This window comes from Eubalaena glacialis, chromosome 11, assembly GCF_028564815.1.
Source record: "Eubalaena glacialis isolate mEubGla1 chromosome 11, mEubGla1.1.hap2.+ XY, whole genome shotgun sequence".
Classification (NCBI taxonomy): domain Eukaryota; kingdom Metazoa; phylum Chordata; class Mammalia; order Artiodactyla; family Balaenidae; genus Eubalaena; species Eubalaena glacialis.
In genome coordinates, this window is record NC_083726.1 from 8,820,102 (window position 1) to 8,835,354 (window position 15,253).

The following is a 15,253-nucleotide window of genomic DNA, read 5'->3' on the forward strand; positions in this document are numbered from 1 at the left end:
CAACTACTGAACCCACGTGCCACAACTACTGAAGTCTGCACGCCTAGAGCCCGTGCTCCACGACAAGAGAAGCCACCGCAGTGAGAAGCCCACGCACTGCAACGAGGCATAGCCCCCGCTCGCCTCAACTAGAGAGAAGCCCGCGCACAGCAACGAAGACCCAACAAAGCCAAAAAAAAAAAAAAGACTTTTATAAAGCATAGGCCACACTGTATTTTGACCTTAGTGTAACTGTAGTTATGGCAACTCCGTCTTCAGGTATGTGGCTGTTTCTATAGAGACAAGGCTGCATGCACCAGGCAGAGAAGCCTGAGCAAAGGCTTGGGGGCTTCGCTGGCCTCAGCAAAGCAACAAGCCACAGTCAGTCGTGGTGGCAGCAGTGGTGGTGGTGGTACTGAAAGCTCACCTAAATGTCAGCTGTGCAAGTGGCCTCAGCATACATCAGCCACTCTGGCCTAGCAAGCAAATGCCAGCTGTGCTGGCCTCAGCAAAGGCAATAGGGCATTATCAGGCTTGGGTGGCTTCAAAGTACAGAAGGCTGCTGCCTGACCTTGAATTATGCAGGCACAGCTTTTCCTAAGCAGGCATGGCTGAGGCAATGATTAGACTTTAGGGAAAAGAGACTTTCTTCATACAGGCCTTTTAGATATTTAGCGAGTGTAACAATTATTTGCTATACATAAGCTGCAAGGCAGCTGAATTTCAAACAGCACATGCGCTATAAAACCAGTGAAGTTCTATGTTTAAATTGTTTGTTCTAGGCTTATATAGGCAATTCAAAGGGGAAATGGAAATTGAGAGGTTTCCTCACTAAATGTCATACTGATGTCCTTTATTTAATTTGCTCTCTCTCTTTTTTTTTTTTTTTTGGTTGATTTTGAACTCTCCTTAATGTTTTTCAATGTGTTTCTTGAGAAAGCCTCTAAGACATTCTTGTTTGAAGTCATGGCTATAGTTGTGTCTAATGGTCTAAATCAGTTTTACTGCCCTTTTGACAAAAAGGAAGGTGAATAAAGCAGGTGACCGATAGTCTTGATCTGGCACAGTGCTTCAGCACACACAGGACAGGCCTCAGCAGACATTAATGAGCAAATATGAGTAATGTCATGCAGCCTCTGTGCTCGATCTTCTCTAAAGAAGTTGGCAAATATGTTAATATTTTCAAAGTCCTCCAGGATCCAGCCCTCACCTGTCTCTCCAGCATCATCGGCCAAGGCCTTTTTGATCACTTTGTTCCAGCCATAGTGAACTACTTACAGCTTCCCAAATATGCCAGATTGTTTCAGGTTTCCATGTTTTTATTCATATTACTCCCTCGGCCTTTCCTCTCCCTACTTCTCATTCGAGACTCAGCTTTTATAAAGTAATTCCTGTCCCATCTCTAGGCAGACAGAACTGGTGATTCCTTCCTCAGTGTTCCCAGTGGATCTTGTTTGAATTTTATTATAAGATCTGTAACACTGTATTGGGTTTATTTACTTACATTAATGCCTTTCCTATTAGATTATCAACCCTTTGATACCAGACACTATTTCTCATTAATCTCTGTATTAACAGATTATGTAAAACTGTGTACCCAGCATTTAATAAGTATCCAATAAATTTCTATGTAAGAATGACTGAATTAATCAACTAAAGTCTTTTTTGTTTAAATTGCAATAGGTATTTATTCAATAAATATTTACTGGGTCCCCACCACATGCCAGATGGTGCTGGGCTAGTGTGGTGTAGTAGAATGAGCTTTGGCTTTGAAGGAGCAGAACCATTATTCTTTGTCATTTCTTAGCTGTATAATCTTGAGCAAGTTACTTAACTTTCTAATCTTCATTATTTTCATCTATAAAACTGGTCAGGAGGAGGTGTTACAAGAATTAAGTTAAATAATAGGACTTCCCTGGTGGCGCAGTGGTTAAGAATCCACCTGCCAATGCAAGGGACACAGGTTCAAGCCCTGGTCTGGGAAGATCCCACATGCTGCGGAGCAACTAAGCCCGTGCACCACAACTACTGAGCCTGCAAGCCACAACTACTGAGCCCATGTGCCACAACTACTGAAGCCCGTGCACCTAGAGCCCGTGCTCCGCAACAAGAGAAGCCACCACAACGAGAAGCCCGAGCACCACAACAAAGAGTAGCCCCCGCTCGCCACAACTAGAGAAAGCCCGTGTGCAGCAGTGAAGACCCAACGCAGTCAAAAATAAAAAAATAAATTAATTAATTAATAATAGTAATCTATGTATAGCACTCAGCAAGGTGTCCAGAAGCAGCCAATAGGCACTACAAAAACTGTTCCTTTCCAAGAATCCTCAAAGGGTTTACAGACTAGTAAAGGAGACAGATACAAATAACTCTTAAAATAACGAATGCTTCATTGCTGTAACAACAACGCGTGCTCTTAGAACACAGATGAAAAAGAAATTCTGCCAGGAGAGTACAAGAAGGAAGAGTAAATAGTTGCATTCCTCTCCCCTCTTCCAAAATCTAAGCAAAGAGAAGAGCATCCATTAAGGCACAAAGTTGTGAAAAATAACTTCATGTCTGGAGAACAGAACATGGTCTGGTAAGGTTTACAGATAGGGGTATACTAAAAAAGAAGCCAGAAACATTGTTTGGGATTAGGTTTTGGAGGGGTTTGTAGGATGACATCTGCAGTGACCGGGAGCCACGAGAGCTGTTTAAGCAAAGGTGCGAAGTGAGCACATCTATCGTTAGACGCTGACTCTGGCAGCGCGTGGACTACAGACCGGAGGGGGCAGGGACCGGAGGCAGAGAAGCGAGGCTACACTCACGTAAAACTGTGAAACTGCTAAATCTAAGAACAAATTCTAGCTTCATAAGAGGATGAGGCACCAAATGTCAGTATCAAACGAAATACAGGTGTTTTTAAAGGGACCTAGTGAAGTGGAAATGCAAAAGGGCTGGTGTGATGGCCACTTTAAATACCCTTCTGTAAGAACTCTGGAAAGAAGCACTAATGTCAAAACGTACTTTTCTTCTTTTTAAGATGAAGACTCTCTCATTTCACTGCCAATACGTGGTGGAAATAGATTTTAAAAACTTACCTTTGACAGTATCCTGGGGCAACACAAGCCCGTGAAGATGAGTCTAGACTACATTCAGTGCAAAAACCAAAACCCTGAAAAGAGAAGAAAATAACAATGAGCCTCATGCTCACAGCAAGATGCCATGGTACAAATCCAGGCTTCTCCACCTACCAGCTACTGACGCTTAGGCCTGTGGCCTAACAGCTCAAGCCTCAGCTTCCTCATTCAACATTGGGAACAATAACAGCACCTTCCCCATAAGGTTCTTTGGAAGTTTAAATGAAATATGTGTAAAACACTTAACACAGGGCAGGGCACCAGCCACATGCTCTATAAAGGTGAATGGTTTTTAAGAATGTGAACTGAAATACTTTCTGAAGAAACATGACAACCGATGTTAAACCTTTATTATTTATTTAACTTATTTGTTCTACCAAAAAATACCAAATTGCCTTTTCAACTTCTCCATTTGACATGAGGCTGTCTCATAATCACTGTAGATTCAATACATCCCAAACTGCACTCTTCATCCCCTCCGCCCCTGTACCACCCCCAGACCCCATTCTCCTGTCTCCACTGTCTCAATCAAGGGTATAACTGGGACTTCCCTGGCGGTCCACTGGTTAAGAATTCGTGCTTCCACTGCAGGGGGCACGATTTCGATCCCTGGTCAGGGAACTAAGATCTGGCATGCCATGCAGCACGGCCAAAAAAAAATAAGGAGAGGGTATCATCCTCCACCCAGGTGCTTGGGTCAGAGCCTCAGAGTCATCCTGGATTTCTCACCCCACCCCAGTCCTCTCACAGTCCTTCAGCAAGTCCTGTCATTCCTGTTTTCACAGTATGGATCTCAGATCCACCCATAACTCTTCATTTTCATTGTTATCATCATTTCTTACTTGTGGAGGCCTCTTAGCTGGTGTTCCTGGGCCTACTCTTGCGCCTTCCCAATCCGTTTCTAATTAATTGCTGGAATGGCCTCTTCCAAATCAAATCAGATGATAGCAAGTTGCTAATAAGTGCAGTGAAAATGTTATTTCATGATGGAATGTTTCTCTCTTTATATGTATGTGAAATATATACTCATATATATACAAATATATATGAAATGACAGCCATTTATTAGACATTTAGAGATCCCACGCCAGTCCCTTCATTTTATAATGGCAGGAACAAATGCCAGAAGGATACTCTGCTCAACATGCTACACTGTTGTCAGAAAGAGGTCACTGTTTGGAAGCGGGCCCCCTAGGTGATTTCACAATCAACTTAATGTTCCTGTCCAAGAAAGCACATTCCATTTCCCATGGCTACGGATTATAAATTATAGCTTTAGTCCTACATTTGAGGTAGTGTTTTACTGAATCTTGAAAGCATCTTGCTGCCCTCTTATCTATCATCATCTCTACCTTAGCTTATTTTTTTAAGTGTTTGAATAAATAAATCTCAGACGGAATGGTGCTGTGATATTAGTGACATTTTAATTATTATCTTTACCCTTCTATTATACACACTGTTATCCCAGCAATCTTCCTTTCTAAAAAGCCAATTTCACCTTTGAGCATACCACTGCCAAAATTCAGTCAATACCTACCCACTACCGTTAGGGTTAAATTCAAGATCTCTCTAGCCCCATCGTCACTTCACATTCTAGTCACATGGACTGCACAGGGTTTCCTTGCTCACTAACGTCTCTGAGGGCCCTGTGCCTAATTCCCTTCTACTCCTCTTTTTTTTTTTTAAATAAGGGGTGCTATTTATTTATTTATTTTTGGCCGCGTCGGGTCTTAGTTGCGGCATGTGGGATCTTTGTTGAGGGGCGAGGGCTTCTCTCTAGTTGTGGCGCACGGGCTCTCTAGTTGAGGCACGTGAGCTCAGTAGTAGCGGCATGCGGGCTTAGTTGCCCTGTGGCACGTGGGATCTTAGTTCCCTGACCAGGGATCCAACCCACGTCCCCTGCATTGGAAGGTGAATTCTTTACCACTGGACCACCAGAGAAGTCCCCCTTCTACTCCTCTTTTAAGATCTGCCTCAGGTGTTAGCTCCTGACAGTTTCCTGTACCCTTCTTGGTTGCACTAAGTGTTCCTCCTCTGAGAAATACCATATAATACTGGTAATATCCATGGGTCTGTTTTCTTCACACAAGAGAACTCCTTGACAACAAGGACTATCTATGTCTTACATTAACTTTGAATTTGGTATCGGGTAGGAGTTCAATAAACATAAGCTGAACTGAATCCTGACGTGGTCCCAATAACTCAGTACTACAGTGTGGACGCTTCCACACTGCACTGGGGAAAGCTGAAGAAGCTAGTTGCAACTTCCAAGATGGGCCTGGCCCTCACAGAGGATGTAAACCTTGTGGTTACGTGTGACGCTCAGCACCTCAGAGAAAGATAGGATTCTTAAATTTTTTCTCAACTGCAGACTATCAAGATAAGACCGACTAATTATCAGTTCTCTATTGTGGTTAGTTCCTGCCCTGGCTAAACATTCTTCTCCAGACTTATCAGTAGTCTAAATTCTATACCAACTTCATAAAGTAGCCCATTATTACATATCTTGCTAACAGACAAGCTTAGGACACTGGTCAGCTCTGTCCTTTGCCTGCTTGGCAGTTGGTCCCGGACGCTCGCCGGTGGTCAGTGACGGAAAAGGAGTTAAAACAGAGGAGAGGCGGGCGGGGGAAACTGGGCAGTTTTCCAAGTACCCTGGAAACCAGTTTTTACAGAACAGCTTCATTACGTTCTCTGCAGGGCTGTAAACCTCTGTATCAGATGCACTCATATTCAAAATAAACAAAATTTAATTCTAAAATCAACATTTAAAATAATCTAGTTGAAGTTATCTACAGCACTGTTTTCCTTCTAAGGTATGAGTAATGGCAAATTCCTTCCAAACATCATTTTGAAATGTTCAGAACTACACTGCAATCCTTCCATCTGATGATGTGTAGCCATGGCAGTAAACTATTTGAACTGCTCCAGTTTTCTCTATCCTCTTGCAGAGTAACCAGATTGGTCTTGAAATTCACACAGGGGGGTGGGAAGGTTCAGTGGGTCTTGGACTAAATCAATTCCCAGGCCCTGCAAAACTTCAAGTAGGCTTCAAGAGCTCCTCCACAGTTTAGTATGGAACTAAACTCACAGATGTAATTAGAACTGAAATCTTTCATAGGGAATATGGCAGGTTGAAAGAAATACAAAGTCAATAAACTATATTTACTAATAACACCTCTGATATGATAAAGTTTTAATTTTCAAACTTGGTTGTTTAGCATGATTCTTTTAAATTTAATTTCAATTCTCATTTCAAAAAAATTCAAGCAATATGGATAAAGCCCTTGACCATGGTCCTCTCTCTCCCTGCCCTGGTCTTCCCAGGACTCACCACTGTTATCTGTTTGACAACCGTCATGGTTCTTGAGATGCAGATTATTAAGAATATACCTGTAAACTTTTAATTGAATCACAAATAACACTGAAAACCCTGACTGTCTACCTTGTTGGCGACTGGCCTAACTTCAAGCAAGATGTCCGGAAGAGATGCCTTAAGTGAGGCAGCAGATGTGAGGGTGGAGCAAAACACCAGCAAAGAAGCCCAGGAAGGTCTTCCCAGGAGGCAAGCATAGACCAGGAGATTCAGGGCAGATGGGAGGGTACCACATGTCCAGCTCTATAAGCGGGGCACCCAGCCCGAGTAGGCAAAAAGGAACCTATTTAATTAACATCAATGATAAACTCAAAAGTCTAAGGAGCACAGGTGGAGGCTGTTCTGCTACAGGTCGATGGGTTTATTTAGCCACCAATACCCGAGGGTTGTTATTGTTCCAAGATCTGAAATGCTACCTTTGCAGTTTCCGATCACTTCTACTTCAGTTCAACGCTTTGGAATTTCTATAAAAATGTTCAGGTTTGCCCACTCCTAAAAACATCCCCTTTAATCCTAAAATTTCCTCCAGCTTTTGTGCCCTCCATCCCCTCTTTCCTCTCCTAGTCAAGCTCTTAAAAAAGAAGTTTTTGGGACTTCCCTGGTGGCTCAGTGGTTGAGAATCCGCCTGCCAATGTAGGGGACATGGGTTCGAGCCCTGGTCCGGGAAGATCCCACATGCCGCGGAGCAACTAAGCCCGTGAGCCACAACTACTGAGCCTGCGCTCTAGAGCCCACGAGCCACAACTACTGAAGCCTGTGAGCCACAACTACGGAAGCCCACGCGCCTAGAGCCCGTGCTCCGTAACAAGAGAAGCCACTGCAATGAGAAGCCCGTGCACCGCAACGAAGAGTAGGCCCCACTCGCCGCAACTAGAGAAAGCCTGCACGCAGCAAAGACCCAACGCAGCCAAAAATAAATAAATTAATAAATTAATAAATTAATTTTTTAAAAAAGAAGAAGTTTTTATTTGTGGTGTCAGTATCCTTATCTCTCATGCACTTGCTAAGCATCAAAATTTGGTTTCTTTCCCTATCACTCTCTGTTGTCAAATACAGTGGATATCATTGAATTTTTTGCTTTAACCTCTCTTTGGCATTTAAAAATTAGAATGACCTGAAACCCTTGTCATTTGGGAGCTCCTTTCCTATCTTGATGTTAAGGATACTGCAGATCCCGTCGCTAGGCCAGGGGCACCTTGCTTTAAGTTCCTGGTCCCTTGGCTGTGTCTGGGTCCCCATCTCCCTAGGTTTGCAGCCAGCCCAAGGCCCCTGTCAACACTGTTGATTTTCAGGTTCTCACCATGCGCAGAGTGTTGCTGGGTGAGGAGCTGCTGCTTCTGTACATGGAGGGTTGGAGGACAGGGGTTGTGGTAAAGGAATCCAACTCAATTCCTGCCTTCAAGGATTGAGCCTAGTTCTGATGCTCAAACTGATATGGAACATATTTAGTCCCTTTATCCCACAGAAGAGGCCAAATGCATCAGTTTTGCTCTCTTGACTTAGACCATTTCCTTCCAGTCTCTTTTGCTGGACAGTCTTTCTCTGCTTGTCCTTTCATTATTGGTATGTTCCTCGGGAATTCATCCTCCCTTTCTCTTTTTATTATAAACCAGGGGTCCCCAACCCCCGGGCCATGGACAGCTACCAGTCCGCGCGGCGTTAGGAACCGGGCCGCACAGCAGGAGGTGAGCGGCGGGCGAGCAAGCAAAGCTTCATCTGCCGCTCCCCATCGCTCCCCATCGCTCGCATCACCACCTGAGCCATCCCTCTACACCAGTCCGTGGAAAAACTGTCTTGCACGAAACCGGTCCCTGGTGCCAAAAAGGCTGGGGACCGCTGTTATAAACTCATGTCCTTATTCTCTCCCACAGATTTAACTACTAGCTATATCTTGATGACTCCCAAATCTCTCTCTAGGGCTCTCCTTTCTTACAATCTTCAAAGCCATCTATATAGCTTCCTAATGTCAGTGGACTTCTCTACCCCATGTTCCACAGGTCCCTAAAACGCAATGTAATGACACAAAATAATCTGCCTCTCTAGAGAATCCTAGCGTCCCACTCAAATAAAAACGCAACGTAATGACACAAAATAATCCGCCTCTCTAGAGAACACTAGCGTCCCACTCAAATAAAAATCTGGGACCATCATCAGCATCTTGCTCTCACCAAACTCTGTCAATTCTAATCCCCAAATATTTCAACAGGTACTTGCTTCCTTATTCCTACTGTCACTGCCTTAGTTCCAGCATAGTTTCTCACCAGATTTATTCCATTTGTTTTTTAATTGATTTTTTTACCCTCAAGACCCACCCCACCCCCACTGCCATTAGAATTACTGTTATAAAGTGCAAAACCACAGTGCCTTTGCAATGTCTCTCATCCATCTTCAAGATGAAATCTAATTCCCACTGCGTGGTATACAAGGCCCAGGATCCATTCACCTCTCAGCTTCATTTCACAAAACCACACTGCTTTCAATTTCCCTTAAGCACCGCATGGTTTCATGTGCCTGTGACTCTGTACATGCTGTTTCCCCTTGGACTCCTTCCCACTCACAGGGCAAATTTCCTCTCAATTTTCAAGATGCAAGAAAAGGGAAACCTTTCCTATGAAGTTTGTCTTGATTCCTCTCTTTCGCTACAGGTGCTCTGGATGGGTCCTTCCTCTGGGTTAGCAACCGTACTTGTATATTTTTCACTAGGCTTGTTTATGTCGTGTATACTACAAAGTCATAAGCTTCCTGAAGGCAGAAACGGCTAAGTCTTTTTATCACAGTATCACCATCATTTAAAACAGTGCTAGTCCAAAGGATATTCCAATAAGCTCTTATGAAATAAAAACATACATTTTTGGGGAAAAAGAAAATCAACTCAATACAATATTCTTGGTTTACTCAAATAAGGATGCTGCTTATCACTTATAACAATATATCCAGGGGGACTTCCCTGGTGGCACAGTGGATAAGAGTCCGCGCTCCCAGTGCAGGGGGGGCGGGTTTGATCCCTGGTCAGGGAACTAGGTCCCAAATGCATGCTGTAACTAAGGAGCTGGCGAGCCGCAACTAAGGAGTCCACCTGCCGCAACTAAGACCTCACGCAACCAAATAAATATTTAAAAGCAAACAAACAACAAAAAAAACCCAATACATCCAAGGCCACATTACAGATTCCATTCATTCATTCATTCATTCAGTGAATGAGCCACCTGCCAGTTATCATGCTCTGTTCTAGAAACACCATGGTGAAGTAATGCTAGGCTCTCGGGGCAGTGTGCTACTTGCATGGACCCATAGACTTCCAGGGAGAAGCTGTGAAGAAACTCTGGGACTGAGAGCAGGACCCTGGCACAAAGATGTTAAATTTATTGTATCTTGTAAGTCAGGGAGGGTTGCCTAATAAAAAACAAACTCAGTCTGAAGCAGGGATGATGAAAAAGGCACATGCTTCACCTTCAACCACTAATCCAGTTTGGTCAAATGGAACTAACGCCCTCTCACTTAGTCCAGGACAACTTGTCAATTCTTTAACAGAAAGTAAAACTACCCTCTGAAGACCTACACACACTGCAAGTCACTTAGAGATGGGGGCGGGATGGTAGGGAATAATGACTGCCAGCTACAAGAACAGCAAAGGCAGCTATTGGAACAGCAGATTCAACTCAACCAGCTTTCCTGATGCTTACGAAATGCCCAGCACTATGCTCAGCGTTTTCAGAGCAAGGGCCTCTGGCCAGGTTTTACTGCAATCATTGGCCACATAAGAATCAAACAGATTAACATGCTCAGCTTTTGTACCCAATTCACTGACGATCTAGGATCAAAAAGCCTTTATTCTTTTTCCATATTGTATATTTTATGTAGGTTTTAAAAAAATCAAATAGCTATTTCTATGAAGGTTCTTCACAAAATTTCAAATGCATACTGGTTTTCCATTAAACCAGTAAGTAAGGGAAATTTTAATATTGATATTGAAGATAATAATAATATGAATAACCATTAACTATTTATGCTGTGCTCAGCAATATACATCGTGGACATCTCAAAAAACTCTCATTTAAGATATGCTCCCTGTCCTCAGAGGTCTTAACACTGTTGATAAGTGTTGATAAGAAAACTAGCACTCCAAGCAATTCCACAAAAACTAAGCACTAAGCTGTGTGGCACAGAAGTTTTGAGGATGCAGAGAAAACGGTGGGCTAGACAATCTGTGCAGCCTTCAGAGAGAAACTAAGATTCGTGCTGGAATTGACGGGATCTAAAGCAGTGATTCTCAAACTTTTTCGGCTCAGGGTCTCTTTACATTCTTAAAAATTATTAAGGACTCCCAAAAGCTTTTGTTTAGGTGGGTTGTAATTATCAATATTTACCACATTAAAAATTAAAACTATGAAAAGTTTAAAATATTTATTCATAAATATTTAAACATACAAATAAATGATTATGTGTTAACATTTTTAAATTAAAAAGCATATTTTAAAGGATAAAAAATTTGAGAAGAGTGCCATTTTTTTAACATTTTTGCAAGTGACTTTAATATTTTGCAAATATCAGACAACAGTTGTATCCTAACATCTGCTTTTGCATTCAACCTTTTGCAGTACCGCATGCCATGCAGCCTCTGGAAAACTCCACTTACATTCAGGAATGAGTTTAAAAGGCATATATCATCTTAATGTTATTAAATAGTTGTGATTTCATGGACCCCCTGAAAGGGTCTAGATGGGGGGTGAGGAGGGATCCATGGACCACACTTTGGGGAATCATTAATTTTAAAAGAGAAAGAAAATGGTATAAGCAAGGGCTGGGCAGGAAGGAAATGTGTGGCTCGAGAGCCATAACTTCCAAGTACGCAATGCTTATCCCTAAAATCTTGGCTACAACCAGGCTCACCTCCATCGTGAGCCTCAGAGACAGAAATGGCAGGGCAAGGTGGGGACAAGAAGCCTCCACCTCACCCCATGGTGCGTCTGTGCCTGTGGAAGAGGCTCTGCTGCCCCCGGCAACATTCCCTGGAGGCCACGTCAGGCTTTCCTCTCTGGCGCCTACACTGTGCTCTCCTCCTAGAAGCTGTAAATGGCTCACAAGAAACTGCCTTGCCGGGCCTTCCCAAGGCTGTGTTTACTAACTACTAAATCATCTCCCTGCTACAGTCTCAGATTCTTCAGACATTTCTTGATCTGGCTGTCTTAAAAAGCACATTTAACATCAGCCACGTAGCCAGTTTTTCCTTGCCAATAATCATGGGAGTTTGCTATTCGGTTCCTGTGCATCTTGCGACTGTAAAAACAGTTCCCGGAGCATCATATGTCATGGATCTAGTTGCCATAAACTGAAAACATTTTCTTCATATTTTGTGGCACAAACTAAAAGCATTCTGGATGTGATTTGCATACAGTCCATCTCTGGCCAAAAAAAGAGGTTTAAATATATGGATAGACGGAGAAAGGGGGGTGGCCATTACCATCGTTAAACTGTTTTATCATCAGTGTTCGATAGTGTATAACTATGGTAAAATTCTAAATTAAAAAATAACATTCTAAAATTATCCTGCAATAAGTACAGTTGTTCATTTTATGTAGCAAGCTTTAAGTTGTCTAACAGTTATTTTATAGCTGAGAGTAGCACAGATGAAAACAGAAGCTTCTTTTTTGGTCTTTTAAATAAAAAATATAAACAATAAAAGCAATCATGAATCTATATAGTTTTCAGTCTTTTTTATTTTATTTTTTTAGTAAACATATTTATTAAGGCCTCTTTACAGAAGAGAATGGATCATTTTGAAGTCAAAGTGAAACTAAAACTTTAAAAGAGATTTCTGGTTCTGGGAATGGTAAACTAGGTAATTCAGACCAACCATTCTATCTTACTAAAAACAGCCCAGAAAATCGGGACAAAATATAAAAAAATATCTTAAAGGCAGAGAAGCACTAATAAGTTAATTAAGAATTACCATACACAAAAATCAATTCCAGGTGAACTATCTGCCCCGAAGTGAAAGATAAAGCTTTTGGAAAACAATGTAGGATAATGTTTCCATTACCTACGCATAGGGAAGGATCTCTTAAACAGGAAACAAAAAGTATCTATTATCAAAAAACAGACAAATATAATGATACCAAAATTCAGCTTTTGTTCACCAAAAGACATCCTCAGGAAAACAAAAAAGCAGGTCATATAAAACCAATAAAGGGCTCATATTCAAAATAATAAAGAGTTCTAAAATGAAATATAAGACAGATAACAATAGGAAAATGGGCAAGAGGCAAGATGAGGCACATCACCAAATAAACTACATTATCTAAATGGCCAATAAACATATGAAAAGGTGTCTAGCCTCAATAGTAAGAAAAATACAAAAGAAAATCATAATGGAAAATACAAAAGAAAATCATAATGATATAACATTATATACCAGAATAGCTAAAAAATTTAAAGTCTGATAATAACAAGTGTGGCCAAAGATATGGAACAACCCGAAAAATCATGTACTACTTGTGTGAATGTAAACTGTTATATCCACTTTGGAATACAGTTTGGCATTATTCTTCTAAAGTTAAAGACAGACATACTCCATGATCCAGCAACTGCACTCCCAGGTATATACCCCAAAGAATTCATGCACATGGGCACCAAAAGATATACAGAAATATTCAGAGCAGCACTATTATAATAGCCCCCAAATGGGAACAACCCAAATATTCTCAATAGTAGAATGGATAAATATATTCTGGCGTATTCATAAAATGGAATACCATACAGAAATGAAAATCAAGAAACAACAGCCATACACAGCAACATGGATGGATCTCACAAACATAATGACCACAAACAAAAGAATATATAGCATGTGACTGTTCAAAAACAGCCGAAACTATAATGTTTAGAGGTACATAGGAAGGAAAGAAAGAAATCAGAAGAGTGGTTATCTGTAGGTGGGAGTGGGGGGGGGGGGGGTCACTAGAAAAGTCACTAAAAAGAGCTGCTGGGTCCCTCCTGGCAATGTCCTATTCTTTGACCTCAGAGGTGGTTATTTTAAAATAACTAAGTTTTACATTTGTATTTTATGCACTTTTCTGGTTGTGTGATATATTTCACAATAAAAAAGAATGAAAGCAAAACAAAAATAAAATTAATACAAAGGAAAAAGTGGTATCTTTGGTATAACTTTTAGATGACAGAACCCCAATTCCTTAGCTGGCATCCTGGCCCTTCATTATCCAGCCCTGTCTTTCTAGTCTCATCTCTTGCCACCCACCTTTCTTCACAAGTAGTACAAGGAGTCTGCCACACTTGTTCTCAACCCTTTGCTTTCTTTACCTTTACTCGTGATATTTCTTTGTCTAGAAAACCATGTAGACAAAATCCAATCATCATTCTGCAAGGCTAAGTACAAACTGTCATTCAAGACACGGCCTGGGTGTCATCTCCAGTGAGACACCTTTTCAGGAGACACAGATTCTAGAGTCACACTGCCTGGTTCAAATTCCAGATTTGCCATTTACTGGGCATGTGACCTTGGTCAAGTTACCAACCTTAGTTTTGTAGCTTCCTCATCTGTAAAAAGGGGTAAAAATACTACCTGCCTCACCAGGTTCTTGTAATGATTAAATGAGTAAATATATGCAAAGTGTTTGGAACATGCCTGGGAGAGAGTAAACGCTAGGTATTAGCTATTATTATTATCTAGCTACTATTACTATTATTATCAAGTATTATTATTAACTAGGTATTAGCTATTATTATCATCAATACACTCTGATAACCTCCTCCCTATCCCCCAAAGCCCCTCCAGATTAGATACTCTTCCGCTGGGTTCCCATGGCTCAGTATTATAGCTTATTTTCCTTTACACAGCTCTTATGGATAGTTACTTCCTTGAGAGCAGGAACTAAATCTTTCACATCTCAATCCCCAACATCTAGCACAGTGCCTGATATGTAGTAGATGCTCAATGAATATCTACGGAATGAATAAGCTACAAAGACTGCAAACATGTATCTAAATCACATATAAGAGTAGTCCTTTCGTGAGGACTTCCCTGGCGGTCCAGTGGTTAAGACTCCACGCTTCCAATGCAGGGGGCACGGGTTTGATCCCTCGTTGGGGAACTAAGATCCTGCATGCCATGTGGCCAAAAAAAAAAGAGTAGCCCTTTGGTGCTGCCCTATTGTGTGTGTACACTACAAACTGGAAGCATCATCTTGATGAGATTTCTACAGCAATTACCTCAGAATATCGATGGAGACTCCCTCTGGCAGCAACAAATGAGAGACAAGTAATAATACTCGTCCTATGCACCTGTTGTGAGGCTATTGTGAGGTTCAAATGATAATGACTAGGAAAATATTTTTTTAAGTGTGAAGCTCTACAATATAAAGTTTTATCACCTTAATAAAACAACAGGATTATTGTTGAATTGCAAGTGTGGAAAGGGATTTAAGGGATAATAAGGAATTAATATAATGTAAAAATGCAATCTGACATGGTCTTAGAGAAGATTTTTTATTTTCAGGTTAAAATATTTTGCAATGAAATTTTCTGATTTTCTCATTTGGTTATTAATGGTTTATGTACTGTCAAAACAAACATTTGTGTATATATGAATGTTCACAGCAGCATTATTCATAATAGGCCAAAAAGTGGAAATCACCCAAATGTCCACCAACTGGTGAATGAATAAACTGTGGAACATCCACCCAGTGGAAAACTACTCAGCAATAAAAAGGAACAAACTACTGATACATACTATACAACATGGGTGAACCTCAAAAACATG

At 41.3% G+C, this 15,253-nt stretch overlaps 1 protein-coding gene across 5 annotated transcripts in view; it reads right to left on the reverse strand.

The window, feature by feature from the left end:
* Positions 1-15,253, reverse strand: part of TNRC6B (trinucleotide repeat containing adaptor 6B) — a 247,651-nt gene that overhangs the window by 180,974 nt on the left and 51,424 nt on the right. For all 5 annotated transcript variants that reach the window (XM_061204453.1, XM_061204455.1, XM_061204454.1 and 2 more), the window contains exon 2: positions 3,063-3,136. The gene's annotated coding sequence lies outside the window, so the exon portion shown is untranslated. The remainder of the gene's footprint in view (positions 1-3,062; positions 3,137-15,253) is intronic.